Below are 14678 nucleotides of genomic sequence, written 5' to 3'. Positions count from 1 at the left end.
TTAGGTTTCATTGGTAGAGGGACTGAGTTCCGGAACTGCAATATCATGCTGCAACTATACAAAATGCTGGTGTGGCCACACTTGGAATATTGGGTACAGTTCTGCTCACCCCATTACAGGAAGGATGTGGAAAAGGTGCAGAGGAGATTTACCAGGATGTTGCCTGGTCTGGAAGGAAGGTCTTATTAGGAAAGGCTGAGAGACTTGGGTCTGTTCTCATTGGAAAGAAGAAGGCTAAGAGGAGATTTGATAGAGACATACAAGATAATCAGAGGATTAGATAGGGTAGGTAGTGAAAGATGTTTTCCTGGGATGATGACGTCAGCTTGTTTGAGGGGGCATAACTACAAATTGAGTGGTGTTAGATTTAAGACAGATGTCAGAGGCAGGTTCTTTACGCAGAGAGTGGTAAGGGCGTGGAATGCCCTACCTGCTAATGTAGTCAACTCGGCCACATTAGGCAGATTTAAACAAGCCTGAGATAAGCACATGGATGATGATGGGATAGTGTAGGGGGACGAGCTGAGAATAGTTCACAGGTCGGCGCAACATCGAGGGTTGAAGGACCTGTTCTGCGCTGTATTGTTCTATGTTCTATGATGAGGTCTTTGTTAAACAGGTTCAGGTTAAGCCAGGGCTCCTGTGCAGCCAAACCACTCCCTCATCTTCCTCCCATGAGGAGACACAAACAACACTGCACATTACCAAGCAGTGTGCCCTCTACAGGCTAAGTGAGGAAATACTCATCAAATGGGGAAGCTATCACTTGGTTCTGGGAATTTGTATTTGTCAAACAAACAGTATAATGCTGAGGACAAACAGAGGCAGAAATGGAAGAAAAAGGAAGCAAAACCTGTCCTCTGGGTCCCACCACCTCAAGGGATGTCCTGCTCCATGTGTCCAAAGATCTGTGGTGGAGAATCAGACTATTAAGTCACATGAAGTCACATGGTACAAATTTGTAAATGTCATCCTTCAATTGTGGGACGAGTGACAACATTCCCACAACTCTTTCAGGCAAAGCATTCCAGATTCTCTTACATAATGTTTCTGCACGCTGTCTCTGACTCTTTTACCTCTCGCCTATATCCTGTTCCGTCTGTTAACTGACACGTCAAACCCCATTGCAGATCATATTTTGGCCTTTGCAACTGGGGGCTAGGTTTTGCCAGCCCTCATAATTTGCACACTGCAGTTTTCAGCATCAGTGCCAAGCTGAGGAAATTATTGCTGAGCCTGCAATGGGAATGCGTCAGGGTAGTTGTACACAACAGGTCCACTAGGTGGCAGAACAACCATGTTCATTTCACAGTAAACATTCAATGAGACTAAAACATTGAAGATTGAGAAATGTGGTCAATTACTGCCTATAGTTCAGCAACACCAGCAAGCTACTAAATTCCCCCATGATAGGCAGGAAGCAAATCCAAACATATGGCTTGTACAGGATGGTAAATAATCTGACTGACATTAATCCCACAACAGAATCTTATCACCAAAGTTCTGTGTTTCTTGCAGAAGCTGCTTTCCATTTTCGACCAGTCCAGCACTTCACTCAACATAAACGAGGTGAGGGGATTAAATTAGAGTGGAGTTGGAGTGGGGAACATTCACTCCAGCCTTCGAGACATTCACCACTTTCTAAACACCTCAAGGTTATGAGTGGATACACATGCTCCCTCTCTCCAAGGACATTTGGGTATGACGGTAGCCGAGGAAGACGGGCAGGCAGTTGGGAACTATGCCCCTCCATGGCCCACTGCCCATCCCAGCGCATGGCCACCTTGGCCAGACCCAGGAGCAGGCCGTTCAAAATGCCTGCATCCCTCTGCACTGGATGGCCAAATATCAGAAAGGCAGGGCTGAAGCGCAGCCAAAAGAAAAATAATAAATATTTTTTTAAAATAACTAAAAGGTGGATGCAATCTCCGACAACCAACATGCACACAGTCCATGCATTTCACAGCACCAGAGAATATGCAATTTGACTGGGAGACTGTGTAACCACATAGTTACACAGTATTGTTGTGTGCAACACCCTCCACCCCCACCACAGGAGGAACCCAGCTCCTTTTTTTAACGTAACCATCACTAAATCACCCAGAAAGGATGACTATACAATTAATAATTAAGAAGCATTGCCCACAGGGGGAGTGCAACAACAGAACTAAAAGGAAGGGTAGAGAGAGAAGGAGCGATTAAAAAAATTATTTCAGAGTCGGAGACGATGCACTCCCTCTCCTTTGGTGGCCATGTCTCTCTCTCAGTGAGACTCAGCTGTTAGGTATTTTTAATCAGCCTCTGTTCAGACGTGTTACAAAACATTTCAGGAGCAGTTGGGACTTTATCCTGGATCAGAGGAAATGGTGCTACTACTGTGCCACAAGACCCCTTAGAACTCAACTCTTTTTTTGTATCATCCACCACCAAATTAATTAAAGCTCCACCACCCAGAAGGACAAAGGCTTCTTCCTAACAGCATCAAGCGCATCCCTACACCATGTGGACAGCAGCAGTTTAAGCAGACAACTCATTATCACGCTTCCCAGGACAGTTAGGGATAGGCAAAAGGTGCAGATCAAGCGAGCAATGTCTACATCCATTGAATGTACAAAAACAAATCAGAATGTGCAATAACACAAGTGAAATTATTTCTACAGTAATATCATGGATTATAATAAAGCCATCTGTAGCATTCACAAATGGTAAAAATGATTGTAATCACAAGCAAAACACTATGTTGCAAATCTGAGCGAAGACGACAGTACTGGAGAAACTCAGCATCCCTGGTCATATCAGTGAAAAGAAAAACCGAGCTAATGTTTCCAATTTGTGATGCTTCATTGGGACTGATTTACAAACCCCGCTCCAAATGGCTACAAGAATGCAAGATGCTAAAATTTAAGCACTGAAGCTCGAATTAGCTGCTTAATGTAGAAAAAAAAATTAAATGGTACCTTGACATTTAAAGAAATCCATTTATGTAATTAATTATTTAATGTTTTATAAAAGTGGTCATTCAGCCGGGTTTCTAAGTTAAAATGGAAATGAGAAAGTTTTTGTAAATGAACACGAGTCAAAGAATTTATGAAAAGTGCAGTGATTCCCTGCTATAAACACAGTCACAAATTACGAGAAATATTGCCAGATAGCAGAATTTAATAAAAGCATACTAATATAGCTTAAAGTGGGTAATAGAGAATTGGAAATCTGCTTTACACTGCTACCAAGTATTACAGAACTGAGTTAATTCCTTTTATTTATTCCATATTGTTCTGTAACACATAGGGTCAAACATCACTGGAAGGATGAGGCATTGCCAAACTGATTTAACTCAGCACCATAAGAGACAAGGGGCAAAGAGAAAGGATAATTTTGTTCCTGGAATCTGGGAGTATAGGATAATGGCATCCATGCCTTTTAGGATAGATATGGGGAGGAAATTCTTACCGATTGGTCACCTTTAGATCTGAAAGTTAAATCCAGCCCAAAATCAGCTGAATAGGAACACAGGAGGCGGCCATTCGGCCCCTTGAGACTGCTCTGCCATTGTACTCATGTTTAATCATCAACATCAATGCCATTTCCTCCATATTGTGTCCATATCACTTGATGTTACTGGTGTTTAAAAATCTATTCCTGTCTGTCTTGTACATACTCAGCCTCCACAACGCTCTAGGATGAAGAATTCCAAAGATCCACAGCCTCTTGGTAAAGAATTTCCTCCCCATATCTATACTAAAAGGCATGGATGCCATGATCCTATATCCCCAGAATCTAGGAACAAGATTGTCCTTCCTCTTTGCTCCTTGCCTGTTATGGTGCTGAGTAAATGAAAGCAGATAGCCTGAATATCAGCTTGAAATTCCTCATAACTAAATATTAATTGGAGCTATGTTTGCAAGTCAGTACGGAGAGGCCACACAAACCTGGTGGATGTTGCAGATGGAAAAGCTACATGATGGTTCAACGCTATTTCGAATTTAAAACACGGAAAGATCCCACTAGATGCTCATAGAGACTGAGTGATGAATGGACTTTAACATATGCTTGTGCCATGGTTTGAACACTGACTGACCGGGCCAAAGGACATTCTCAGTCACGGCATCTCTCAAAGCTTTTATTGGCTGAATGAACATCACATGTCTCTTGATGCATGCACATATGTTCTTGCTGAATCACTGAAAGACAATGAGATTTCACGTCGGGCACCAGCTTGAGGTGATACGTTGTAGTTCTTCACACAGCCCTGCCCAGAGCATATCTCTGGAATAAAATCCTCAACATTTTGTACAAGCTGCAATACAAAGTTAAAATAAGATAGCTTCATAATGGATAAATAATGATTGCTTTGGAGAGAGACGTTGATTTTATGAACTCCATAAATTAATCCCTGGGAGAACAGTTCCATTTCCTTAGCAAGGCTGGGAAGCTCATGAATTTATTACTTGTAATAAATTGCCGGATGAGAGGAGGTTTAACTGGATGCTTGGTCAATGAACCAACTTCCCAGATCCCAGATCAAGTCATTCATTTCTTTTGTGCCTCCCTTAGGATCTTGTAAAAAAATCATCGCCGGGTTATGTATGGAATGTGCTTGCAGAGGAAGTGGTGGGGGTTGGTATAATTACAACATTTAAAAGTTATCTGGATGGATATACGATTAGGAAGGGTTTAGAGGGATATGAGCCAAACGCTGGCAAATGGGACTAGATTAATTTAGGATATCTGGTCAGTATGGACGGGTTGGACCGAAGGGTCTGTTTCCGTGCTGTATATCTCTATGACTCTAAGTTAATGGCAGATGTCACCTGTCTTCCACATGTTCAATCATCTTATTGTGTCACACAGGTTAACCCCTCTCCAGCCTAGAGTTCACACATTATTACTGAAATCCATCTTGTTCACGTCAGTGAATTCTGATTGTCAGGCATGGTAAAGAGAGTCAACGAGTTAAATTGTTGCATCATTAAAGCAGTGGGATAATTGCACTGCATATTGAATATTATAAAACAACACTCTGTGCTTGGAGTAAAACTTGACAACGTCCCTTTGAGATGGTGGGAGGATAGATTCAAGAGTCTTGTATACTCCACTTGTAACCAACTGGGACCAATGACTCAAGTGACATTCAAAATATAGATTCAATTATGCTGCTTGTCATCCAAACAAGTGTATTTCATCCATGAATTTATTAAAGTTTTGGTTATTAGCAGCAAGAACATTGTGAGGCTGATACAGTGAGAGCATGAGATGCTGAAAGGAGAAATAGAATGTGCGCAGCTTTTCCACATATCGAAGGTCAAGTTAACCTGGGGGTCTCTCTGCTACATCAAGTGGAATCTTGATTACTGTCTGACACTAACAGAGGTCTGAGAATAGGCAGTCTATCCATCTCCTCCGATTGGAATCTCTCAAATGCTTTCTCAAATAAATCTGCACCAAGGAGAGGAACAAGATAAAGGGAAGAGGATGAAGGAACGTGAAGAGTGATGTCACGATGGTGTAACTGATTCCTCATTCCACACTCTATCGCTCCTCTCAATGTACCAATGACTTGTTTCAGCAGGCGAGGGTTCAAACGGTTAAGACATATATCTGAGCATGAACTGCAATCAGCCTCCAGTAATGTGTTGTCATGTTTGATATGCCTGTAAAACCACAGCAATAATAACCATCTGTCTTGTCAAATTGTTAGCAACAACATCATCATGCTTTTCATCATCCAAGCTCAGAAAGTGTCAATGGGACTAATACAAGGTCTACAGACACATCAGGAATTTGGCACGTTAAACAGAGAGACTTCAATTTCATCTTTTTGGAATTAATATTTATTCATTTACCCAATCAAACTCTGAGCATTCAGCCAGCATTTTAGTATAAAGATTTCAATGCTTAGCAGTTAAGAACTGATGAAAAATGAAGTAGATGAGGGAATTGGTTGCACCAGCTGTCCGCATATATGTCAAACATAGCAACTTATTTAAAAACAAAATTAGGATCATAATTTTGACTTGGATTTCTCAACATTGCAGGTTGCTGGTCAACTGTAGAGATATAATAGTCACTCAGTGAACTAATCAGATATGAACATAAGGATTTGTCATTTAATGAGCCAATCAGGTACGGACACAGGGATTGGTGACACAATGAACCAATCAAATATGGACCGCAGGATTTGGTGACTAATTAACCAACCTGGTCTGGATGCAGGAATTGGTGACTCAAATAACTAATTGGTATAGACGCAGGGATTGGCGACTCAATTAAATGTTCAGATATGGACATAAAGATTATTCCTAAATGATCCAATCAGATATGGATGCAGGAATTGGTGACTGAGTGGGCATATTTGCTCATACAATATGACACACATCTGCAGAAAAACTTTGTTGAAGGATTGGTCCTAACTGATCTTGTGCTTCAAATGGCCTTGAACGTTATGTTCTGAAGCTTGAAGTAAGCAAACCATCTGACAGGGTGAATCTCTGCAACAACAACTTGCATTTATTTATACAGTACCTTTAAATTGGGGAAACTCCCATGATATCTCAGAGGAGCATTTTATAGGGCTGAGAGATGGGGAGTAGATAGTTCATGAAAGGATTTGAAAAAAAGGATGGGAATTTTAAAATGGTAGAATTACTGGACTGTGAGCTAATGCACCACAAAATTTCTGCCATATCTTCTCATGTTAAATTTCAATTAAACCTTTTTATGAGCAACCTGCATAACATTTCTCCATTTGTTAAAGGAAATCACATTTAATGGACAAAGCACTTTGCCATTATTGGGCACTAAGTCATTTTTATCATTTCATTCAGACAGTAAAAGCTTCTCTCAAAACACTTCCACTTACCCAGGAGTCATTTGTTACACTGGAAATATTATCATTAATAACACTGATGGAAGCTATCCAGATAAATAGTCCTCTTTGCTGAATGGTTCAAATAGCAGGGGGTGCAGAGATTAAAGAGCAAGAAGGATTGTCAGCCTCTTTGCTTTTGATTTTCACAAAAGGATTATCAAGCCTATGGAACAAGTTAACCAATGGACAGTGCAGTGAACAATTAACATGGACCCAAAATAATATTGAACATATTTCGGAAGAAAGACAGGTAGAGTTGGAAGACCAGTGAAGAAAATAGCTTCCTTATTTAAAAAAATGTATTCTAGAGTATCTAATTCCTTGTAGTTACAAGGATAGAAATGCAATATACTAAAAATGTGCCTCCTGGCTTGCTGTAGTCATGTGACTCCTATCATAAGCCACCCACTGCAGGAATCCATCTTACAGCCAAGTCAATAAGTTCACAGTGCAAGCCAGACTTTTATCCCTGTAACACGGTGCCAGAGGGATGCTGGTATTGAGTGCCGAAGGGCTGTATAGAAGTACAGTTACTAAAAGTGCCGAGAGTTGTTAGAAGTCACAGAAAAGGAACAAAGAAACAGGCAACAACTGAAAACATTGGGCAAGACACATTGCCCTCCAAACGTTCCTTACCTGGATTAGAACTGGTAGTTCTTTTTTTACTCAATGACAAAATGTGAAATTGTGACAGATTTTAATGAACAAACCAGAACAGCTATGAGGAGATGCCCATCTATTACTGCTGGGGAGAGACCGCGACACAGTAAACTCCACAACAAATGTTTCTGAGCAATTCAATAAAAAAGAACAGTAGAAATCTTGAAAACCTTGATGACATACTTTGAACCCCAAATCAATGTACCCTATGAATGGTAAGTGTTCAATGTGAGGGCACAAGGTGGAAAAGAGTTCACTGTTCAATATGTGACCTAATGAACACAGCTCGCAAAGATCTGGGCATTGCCCAACTAACAGGTGATTGAATTCAAAGCAGGATTGAATTAGGAATAAGAGAGGCCTCAGTGAGTGCATGCTTCCTCGTTAGAGGAAAAACCTACTCTCCGGTTTTTAAATTGCTTTCAGTGGATCTTTAAAATGCTACATCTTCTGCTGCTTTTTCCTAGATCCTAAGGTAATCTAGCTACCAGCTCCTGATTGTTGTTAAAATCATTGCCATCATTGTTGGTACTTTTCTCAGGGAGATCCATTTGAAGGTTTTTATGTACTGATTGCAGAAATCTAATTTTGTGTTTGCTTTCTCCTTAGTGACCTTCACATCTAGGAGTGTCATGACATTTCATCAGCAGGGACTTTCTCTCGATTACCTGGTGCTCCAAATCCCTGTTCCTGCATTTTTCTCCTTTTGTTCCACAGGGCAATTATATGAACTCAGTTCCTGTGTCCCAGACTCTGCTGGAACCCTAGATTATTTACAGCATGTGTACAGGATCTGTGTCCATCTTTGTTGATTTGTACTTATAATTAACTGATGCTTCACTGTTTGCAAACTTATTACTGCATCCACATCTCAATGACTGACCTGACAGGTAATCCTTAAATTCATTCTCATTTAGACTTTGTTTCTGTTTCTAAAACTGACACCAGGGATCCAATGATGAAGTAGAAAGATTACTCCATTGAGTCGATTGCAACGTGTGGGGTCCTCCTTGCTCAGAGGGAAGGTGACAAAGCAAATAAGAGAAGCGAAGAGGAATTATAAGAAAAAATTCCCGTAAAAGGGAATCCCAAAGTCGTCTTTGGATTACAAATAATGGAAGAGTGGTTAAAGGAAACATGAGGCTGATTGGAGATCAAAACAGGATTTATTTATGGAGACATTGGGCATGACAGAGGTATTAAATAAATAATTTGCATCTATATTGACAAAAGAGGAGAATGCTACCCAGGCGCATGGTGACAGGGAGGGGAATGCAGTGATTAGAAGAGTTCAAAATTGATAAGGAAGACTACTTGGATAGGCTGTTAGGTACTTTAAAGTTGATAAGTCACTGGGACTGGATGAGATAGATCTGAGGATTTTGAAGGAAATAAGAATGGAAACGACAGGGGCACTGGTCATAGTTTTTCAGTATTTCCAGAAGGAGGAGGGGTACAAGGAGACTCGAGAATGCAAACTTTACAGCCTTGTTCAAGAACAGTTATAAGGTTAATCCTGGCAATTACAAACCAGTGATGGGGAAGCTTCTATTCGGGATAGAATTGGTAGTCGTATGGTAAAAGCTGGGTTGACTAACAAGAGTCAGCATGGATTTCTGATGGGGAAATTGTGTTTCACTAACTTGCTGGAATTTTTTTTGTAGAGGTTACAAAAAGGCTCAATGAGGGTGATGCTGCTGATGTGTTATTTACATGGATTTCCGGAAGGCGTTTGATGCAGGTCCTTGAAGGTGGGGTATTCCCAAGAATCTTACTGCCATTGTCCTTCTAGATGGAAGGGGTCATGGATTTGGAAGGTGATGTCTCAGGACTTTTGGTGAATTTCTGCAGTGCATCTTGTTGATAGCACACACTGCTGCTACTGTATGTTGACAGTGGGGAGAGTGGATGCTTGGGGATATGGTGCCAATCAAACTGGCTGCTTTGTCCTGGTTGGTGTCAAGCTTGTTGAGTGTTGTTGGGGTTTAGCCCATCCAGGCAAGTTGGGAATATTCTGTCCCACTCCTGACTTGTACCTTGTAGATGGTGGACAAGCACCACGGAGTCAGGAGGTGAGTTACTCGCTGCACTATTCCTAGCCTCTGACTTGCTCTTGTAGCCACTATTTATGTGGTGAGTCAGTTGAGTTTCTGGTCAATGGTAACCCCCAAGATGTTGATAGTGGGGATTCAGTGATGATAACACCAATGAGTGTTAAGGGGCAGTGATTAGATTGTCTTTTATTAGAAATGGTTTTTGCCTGGCCTTTGTGTGGCATGAATGTTCCTTGCCACTTGTTAGCCAAAGCTTGGATATTGTCCAGAACTTGTTACAATAGAACACGGATAGCCTCAGTATTGGAGGAGTCAGAAATGGTACTGAACATTATGTAATCATCGGCAGATATCCCCACTTCTGACCTTGTGATGAAGGGAAGCTCATTGAAGATGGTTGGGCCTAGGATACTACCCTGAGGAACTCCTGCAGAGATATCCTGGAGTTGAGATGAATGGTCTCCAATAATCACTATTATCTTCTTTTGTGCCAGGTATGACTCCAACCAATATAGAGTTTGTCCCCTGATACCCATTGATTCCAGTTTTTCTTGGGTTCCTTGATGCCACACTTGGTTGAATGTGCCTTGATGTGAAGGGCTTACCTCACCTCTAGCATTCAACTGTTTTGTCCATATTTGAATCAAGGCTGTAGTGACAAAAGGAGCTGAGTGGCCCTGACTGAACCCAAACTGGGCATCACTGAGAAAGTTATTGCTGAGTAGGTGCTGCTAAGTAGCACTGTTGATGACAACTTCCATCACTTTATTGGTGATTGAGATTAGACTGATGGAGTGGTGATTTGCTGGGTTGAATTTATCCTGCTTTTTGTGTACACGACAGACCTGGTCAATTTTGTACATTGTCGGGTCAATGCCAATGTTGTAACTAATGGAACAGTTTGGCCAAGGGCATGGCAAATCTTCAATATTATTGCTAGAATGTTTTCTGAACTCATGGCCTTTTGCAGTATTGAGCGATTCCAACCATTTCTTAATATCATCTGGAAGGAATTAAATTGGCTGAAGACTGGTGTCTGTGATGCTGGGGGCCACTGAAGATGGTTGAGATGGATCACCAATCAGCACTTCAGGCTACAGATTGATGTGAACGCTTCAGCCTTATGTTTTGTACTGTTGTGCAGGGCTCTTCCATCATTGAGGATGGGGATATTTGTGAAGCCTCCTCCTCCAGCGAATTTTTTAATTGTCTACCATTATTCACGACTGGATGTGGCAGGATTGCAGAGCTTAGATCTGATGTGCTGTGTTATGGGACTGCTTCGTTCTGACTATCGCTTGCTGCTTGTGCTGTTGGGCATGCAAGTCATTTTTTGAGGTAGCTTCGCCAGACTGACACCTCATTTTCAGGTAAACCTGGTGCTGTTCGTTCACATCCTTTGCACTCTTCATTGAACTGGGGTTGATCCCCTGGCTTGATGGTAATGGTTGAGTGGGGGATATGCCAGGCTGTGAGGTTACAGTTTGTGCTGGAGTACAATTTTGCTGCTGTTGACAGTCCACAGCGCCCCATGAATGCCCAGTCTTGAGTTGCTATATCTGTTCAAAGTCTGCCCATTTAGCAAATTGTGTTGTATGGCATTATGGAGTGTATTCTCAATGTGAAGCTTGAACCTTTTCCTTCACAAGGACTGTGTGGTGGATAATCTTACCAGTATTGTCATGGACAGATGCATCTGCCTCTAGCAGTAAGGATGAGGTCAAATATGTTTTTCCCTCTTGTTGGGTCCCTCACCACCTGCCGCAGACTCAGCCTGTAGTGGATGATTTGCAAGATTATGGATGCAGAGACCCAACCCAAGAAGTCATTGCCAATCATGATCAAAATGTAGTGTAATTGATAGACAGAGGTCACCAGTTGAAGCTGCAATTGATCAAGAATTTGCAATTAACAATGTCTGAAGTCAAATACATTAATAGGTCATGATCTTCTCTCAGATTTTGAATAGGTGAGTGATGAACAGATGTAAAAACAGTGGAACAATTTATTGGATTCATTGACTGTTTACCAAAAGTCTTGCCTAATTTGTTGTTGGAGTATGTACCTTTATGCCAGCTCACTGCCAATAATGTACAGTAATATAGGAGCACAGAGCAAGAATTTAGCATTCACTAAACTCATGCAAATAATGATAGCAACTCCAAAGCGGAAATACTATGATGTAAATGATGGAGGCACCTCAGTGTGACACTCATGAAACGGGACTTGGAATAACCCTACTGCAACAAGATCAACTGGTTGCATTTAGATTAGATTAGATTACTTAGTGTGGAAACAGGCCCTTCGGCCTAACAAGTCCACACCGCCCCGCCAATGCGCAACCCACCCATACCCCTACATTTACCCCTTACCTAACACTAGGGGCAATTTAGCATGGCCAATTCACCTGACCTGCACATCTTTGGACTGTGGGAGGAAACCGGAGCACCCGGAGGAAACCCACGCAGACACGGGGGGGACGTGCAAACTCCACACAGTCAGTCGCCTGAGGCAGGAATTGAACCCGAGTCTCTGGCGCTGTGAGGTAGCAGTGCTAACCACTGTGCCACCGTGCCGCCCACATTTACATCTAGAACATTAATTCAAAGAGAACAATGCTATGCACAAATTGATGGAAAATAATTCCAGATCAGTCTCATGAACATTTTCAATGTGAACAATTTAGACCAAACAAAAAAAAACAGTAAGTCCAACCACAAGTCACTTCACAGCATTTTTCTTAAACTATTACTTTCTGCTGCAACGCAGCTACAAAGAATATTACTCCAATTATCAAGATATCATCTGGGCGTGACATATAAGCAATGAAAATGATGCATATCACTAACTTGCTGTTGAGAGTAGCGCCCCCAATAATGGCAGGAGAGAATGCTATGCCAGAGTGTGAAATCTTCTAGATCTAACGTGAAGCAGCGTTTCAGCATGTTCTGGAAGTCATCAAAACCACCTGAGACACTAAATGTAAACCAGCACCTTGATCAAATGGAACAAACTACCCAGCAAGCTACAACTCCCCAAGTATTGCAACTTGACAAGATGAAGAGGTGAACGGATTCCTGTGGTCACAAAACATATTGGCCATATGGAGATGAATTGACAGCCCAAGATGGTATCTAGTACAAAGGAAATAGAATCACTATCCTTCAGGAATTGAAATGAGTGATCCGAAAGAACATAGCTGTAGGCCACCAAGAAATTGAGCTGAGTCTGAGGAAGGCAAGAGAAGTGTTCAATTGGCCAAATGTGAGCAACAATATCAAAGATTGCAACAGCTCAGGCCAATGCTTGTAATGAGTACCAAGCTAGGTTGATGACAAATGACATCCAAGTTAGACTGTGAGAGAAGGTGGAAGTACGCCTCTCAATCTCCTAAGAACTAATTTGTTTTGTCAGCACCAATTATTATTCTGAGTATTGGCAAGCAGCCCACCTGAATTCAATGACTACTGTTGAGATTATATAAGGGCATTCAGTCAGGAATACCAGGAATTGTGCTGAGCAATAATGGCCCTTAGTTCATGAGTGAAGAATTCAGTCACTTGATAAAGAATTTGGAAACTCGACACCATCTGTCATCTTGACACTCTCCCCAGTCAAACCGTCTGGGATTTGGTAGTGAATTAGCTCCCATTGGACCCAAAACATTAACTCTGCTTTCCCTCCACAGCCTGCTGAGTTTCTCCAGCAACTTTGATTTAAAGACTTTATGTGAAATGCGTGTGTGGAGTCTGATGAGAACAATTAACTCCTGACACAATTAACAGTTGTGTAATTCAGTGCAAATGAAAATGTATGCAAGATTTTAGACCATAAGACCATAAGATATAGGAGCAGAAGAAAGACCATTCGGCCCATCGAGTCCACTCCGTTTGTTTTGTGTATGAAAATGGGAATGTTTAGGGTAGAAATGCAAATTGTACTCACGTGCCTCCTGTTTGCCAGTCACGTGACCACTGCAGGCGTCCATCTTATAGTCAGTTCAAATAAAGACATAGTACAATCCAGACTGTTGTCCTCTGCACTAGCAGGAATTACTGCAAGGACCGGGGGAAAAAAAGCAGAGTTATATTTAGATGAAAACAGGAGATAAAATTGGAAGATTTTCCCTGAAAGTTTGAACAAAGAGGAAATGTTACTTTTAAGATTAGCATCTCTCCCAGATTCCTTTCTCTTAGCCAAAAGCCTGTGGGTTCGCAAACCAAGGAGAATGGAGAGGACAGATGTGAAAGCAAGATAATTCAGGCAGAGTCAGTAGTCACTCAGAGTCCAACAGAGATCTCTCTGCTTATATATTCTGTGCCTGTGCGCTTCCCTCCACTTCACCTGATGAATGAGCAGTGCTATGAAAGCTTGTGATTCCAAATAAACCTTTCAGTCTATAACCTGGTGTCATGTGACTTCTGACTTTGCTCACCCCAGTCCAACACTGGCATCCCTACATCATTCAGGCAGAGGACAGCAGATTAGGTGCAGCCCACATCAGCAGACAAGGAGAGTGCAAAAAGGCAGCTGTCTAGGTATTTTCCCTCAGTCTCAAAAATCAGCCATACCTGCTGATTGGACTGTGACAGTACTATAAGCCTGATTAACTGTCCTCATCAATCTTGCACTGATTAGATGTTAAACTTTACAAACCATTACCAACACTGTTTGAAAACATCAGATAATCAAACATTGTAGTGAACAATCTGCTGATTACAGAAGTGCCACAGAGCTGGGAAATGCCGGTGTTAACATGACTAATGCTATCATTTTAAACCACTCACCAACATCACAAATTCATGATCCATCTGTGAACAAGTACTTTGCTGTCTTTAGAGCAGATCCATGAACTAGCTGCACGATACATTCAAATTTGTTCTGAAATAAAGAGCAAGTGGACAATTTCATAAATTAAGAGCAGGACATAATGCTTTATTTTAATTGACTTGTAAGAAGTGCCTAAGTATCTAAAAACCTAAAGATGAAATCTCATTATGAATTGTTCAGTACTTACACTCTGCAAATATTTCAATTAAATTCGCCTGTGGAAATATTTTTGCCATCAATAATAATAATCCTTGGAGCATCCCAGT

At 41.4% G+C, this 14678-nt stretch overlaps 1 long non-coding RNA gene across 3 annotated transcripts; it reads right to left on the bottom strand.

The window, feature by feature from the left end:
• Positions 1 to 781: 781 nt before the first annotated feature.
• On the bottom strand, positions 782 to 14130 carry LOC122561932. 3 transcript variants are annotated; one of them, XR_006315163.1, is made up of 3 exons: positions 13740 to 13910; positions 13528 to 13637; positions 782 to 908 (listed from the first exon to the last, which is right to left on the bottom strand). It is a non-coding gene; the product is annotated as an uncharacterized LOC122561932 (long non-coding RNA). The 3 variants fall into 3 exon arrangements; XR_006315162.1 differs by lacking the exons at positions 782 to 908; positions 13740 to 13910 and adding exons at positions 5237 to 5651; positions 14018 to 14130; XR_006315161.1 differs by lacking the exon at positions 782 to 908 and adding an exon at positions 5237 to 5651.
• Between the last annotated feature and the right edge of the window lie 548 nt (positions 14131 to 14678).

The sequence above is a fragment of the Chiloscyllium plagiosum genome, chromosome 24, assembly GCF_004010195.1.
Source record: "Chiloscyllium plagiosum isolate BGI_BamShark_2017 chromosome 24, ASM401019v2, whole genome shotgun sequence".
Taxonomy (NCBI): Eukaryota; Metazoa; Chordata; class Chondrichthyes; order Orectolobiformes; family Hemiscylliidae; genus Chiloscyllium; species Chiloscyllium plagiosum.
Note: the sequence above shows the minus strand (reverse complement) of the source record. Positions and strands in the feature narration are given on the sequence as shown.